This window comes from Cyprinodon variegatus, unplaced genomic scaffold, assembly GCF_000732505.1.
Source record: "Cyprinodon variegatus isolate N-32 unplaced genomic scaffold, C_variegatus-1.0 Scaffold58, whole genome shotgun sequence".
In the NCBI taxonomy this organism is placed as follows: domain Eukaryota; kingdom Metazoa; phylum Chordata; class Actinopteri; order Cyprinodontiformes; family Cyprinodontidae; genus Cyprinodon; species Cyprinodon variegatus.
The window spans coordinates 1124364-1128130 of record NW_015150511.1 but is presented as its reverse complement, the minus strand read 5'-3'; positions in this window follow the sequence as shown (position 1 = coordinate 1128130).

Here is a 3767-nt window from a genome sequence, read left to right as displayed (position 1 = left end):
CCTCCCAGATCTCCAGATGCATTTGAGATATCAAAAAAGTACTCCAGAGTGTTGTTCAGCATGGGGGTGAGTAGAAAATGAAGGCTAATAATGTTTTGGGTGTACTATTCCTTTAAGAATGAAGCGAACATCAGGAGTTTTTAACTAAGCCGTCAGTTTGGTTTCATTTAGCTAATAGGTGCTAAGTTGGCTAAACCCTAAATCAATACCCCAAATTCTTTAGCGAAGCAAAAATAAAAACAACAAGAACAGCCAACGTGTCTTTTATATGTTCAGTAGTTTCGGAATTGCTAATATTATGGCCTAAAGATGAAAACATTTGCAGTTTGATTTGGTTTTTAAAAGCAACAATTAGCTAAATCTGTCTTACCGGTGTTGTGTCAGATGAGCATACCCCATCAGACCAGCATACTCCTAGTCCAGGGGTCTTCAACGTTTTCCAGGCCAAGGACCCCCCAATTATATATATTGTATGAAAAAGTGTCACTATTACAGATGGAGTAATGTAACTAAAGTATTTTCTCCCTGGGATTATTAAAGTATTTCTCGTTCCTGGTTAATGGGACAGGTGTTGTGAATGAAACGGTGCCCAGCTTGAAAGAGCTCCTCTGCCTCCATTTATCTGTTTACTACAGTGTGTTCAATTCATGTTAATGTGGATTTAAAGACAAAAAAGTCTAAACAACCAAAACTTTCGTGACCCCCCATGCAGTACCACCGTGGACTCCCTAGGGGTCGCGGACCCCCTGTTGAAGACCTCCGCCCTAGTCAATACCCGCAAGATGTCAGATTTGTGAATATCCGTCTAGTTTTGTATGAAAAATAGACTTTAAATTACTTCAACGGCTGTTTATCCCTTTAGTCATGTACAAAAATAAAAAATATTTACGGTCATGTGCTTTAAAAAGCACTTAGAGGTAAGTAATTAAATAGCTTTTTTGTACATGACTAAAGGGATTCACACCAGTGGAGGTAGTTTAAAGTTTATTTTTCATACAAAACTAAAGAGATAAACTAAAGGGATAAATGTGCATTATGCTGGTCTGACAGAACATTTTCACTTTTTGACAAACAAAGACTATCAGACATCTGAATGAATGATTATCAACATCAGTCATCTTTACTTTACATAACTTATATGTGGAAAACAAATCCAAGCTTTTAATCAAACTTTTTATCCAGTTTTAATTAATCTAGGCACAGTGCTAATGCTACTAGCTGAAGCAAGATGTTCTCCCTCATCAGGAAGGTTTCTGCTGCCAGTGAATCTTTGGTTGTTGGGAAAAAGTATTCATGTTAACATGATTGACAATAATGGTTTATTTTTACAGCTTTTATGGATTAATTACAAGTTAACCCTTAAAGAAGCACAGGAGATGTTTTCTGATGCTAACTCTAAGAAAGACTCTTTATATAAAGGGAATAATGCATCTACTTTTGGCATTTACTTAATTATATTTAGTTACTTTAACACAATTGTATTAAAGTAATTAAATATGATTAAGTAAATGCAAAAAAAAAAAAAAACGGTTGCACTATTAACAGTAATGGAGAAACTGGCTGCTTCTTATTCATGTTTGATATCAGAGGTGTTTAGAGTACCCAAAATTATACACAAGTAAATATTAGTCATTAAAAAAGTTATTTAAATAACAGTTAAAAAGTATCTACTAATAAAGGCTACTCAAATGCTAATTGGTGCATCATAACATCTGATTCCAAGCTAAGAAAATATGCAGTCAGATAGACTTTATCTGCAAGTTTTGGTATTTTAAAGCCTAAAATGCAAAAAACAAAAACATTTTTTTTTTAGAAAAAATTATAAAAAAAGAAGAAAAAATCACATAGAAGAAATACTTTTTTCAAATCTGTTTTATTCAACATAAAATTTATACAAAACAATCCTTACAGCATCAGTTAAACAACTAAAATGTTTTGTATTTACTGAATTTTTACCTGATCTTGGAATAGTTTGAGGTAGTCACAGTATTCAGAGCCAAAACTTTTACTCGAGTAAGAAATCACTAGAATAATATTCAAGTATAAATAAAAAGTATGGTACAGTAAAAAAAATCCATTGAGCTTTTTTTATTTTTAGTATATTAAAATATTATTATTGTGAGTAGATACTTGTCCAGATGATAAATAAAACTCAATAGCTTCATTTTATTTATCTATATTTATTAATTGATCCAAGGAGCCAAGCAAGATTATTTTTGAATGAGACAATTTGGAGCAGCTTATTGAGTATAAATCAATGCAAAAATATTGATAAAAAGAAATTATTATGCAGTAATAAAATGATTCAGTGATTTTAAGAATTAAGGAACAATTTCAGCTTTTAGTTAAGCATATTTTTGCTGTTTAATTGTTTTACGCACATAAATGTGTGCAAATTCTGAAGCGGATTTATAAAACAATACAATTTTAACCATATTTTGAATTAGTGCATGTGTTTGATTACTCATTTAACTCCCAAGAACAACATGCATTGAGCAGAAATGAAAATAATTTGGGATTATTTCTAAGAAAGGCGCTTTGGAAACATTCCTGCGTCATGTCAGCGGAGGTGCGCGGCTCCGCTCAGCGCAACAATCACTGCTGCGTCCCTGCATGTCGCTGCACAAAGGGTCATGCTGATAAAAGCTCATTTAGCCAAGGTGTTGAATATATTTCTCAGAGTCCGCGGTGACTCCTCCGTCAGGGTGAAAAGGTTTAGCGCAATGTGCGGGTTTGTTTTCCTGCGTCTTTTCCGCAGAGCGCTCTCTGAATAACCATGATTGTATCCTTTGTTGCGCTCTCAGAGATGACAGATTATAATCAACAAGACGAATGAGGTCAACTTATTGTAGAGGCAACGCATTTGACCCCCGCTTTGTGTTCCACACAAACCCAGAGGCCGCGCAGGCAGGAGCGCATCCAAGCCGGACTGGTTGCGTGTTTGACAGCCTGCATGCTCCACGGGACCCCGGCGATGCGACCCGGCCGGTCAAGTCACACGCAGGTTGCAGGTTTCCCAATCCCTGCGCACAATTGAATTCCTAACATTCTGGTTAGTGCTTAAAATCGAGGAGCAACAGTTTCCACCTAGAAGCGCCGCACATCACCCCCCCATAACCCATTGAAAAGGAGACTAGGGGGTCACCACTGTTTGGTATACATCTGCTCCAAACAGGAAAATATGCAGAGATTTGATTCGGAGAAAATCCGGCAATTGTTCAACCCCACACGAGTTTTTATTTTTTTATTTTTTAGGAGAAGGAACACTGAAGGTTCAATCTGCCAGCAGCAGATCTGCTCCCTGGGCTTAATTTAGCCATGTTTGTTTTCTCAACTCATCCTCTGGTGAATCTCCAAACGTCCACACTGATCTACGTGATGTTTGCAGCGACTGCAGATCCCTATCTGCATGATAATCCCATAAAACAATGGATAATAAGGAATAATTCCTTAATAACACCAAATAATTGTGTGTTGATCCGCTGCTGGGGTTTATAAATAGGAGCATCAAGTTTGTTAACTGCTTCTTGGTCGACAAAAGCTTCATCACGTCCAGAAATACTGCGTCTATAAATAAAACTCAGTGTCATCTATTCAAGGAGCTCAGAGAAAATCATCAGGCTTTGACCTTTCATTGCCATCTAGATGTCACACATGTCACTGTGGCCATTCTGGCAGCTGCTCCCTCACACACTAAACAGCTAGAAGGATTCAGAAAGATTAAAACTGGAATTTCAGAGATACAGTTGCATCATTTAAACAGCTAA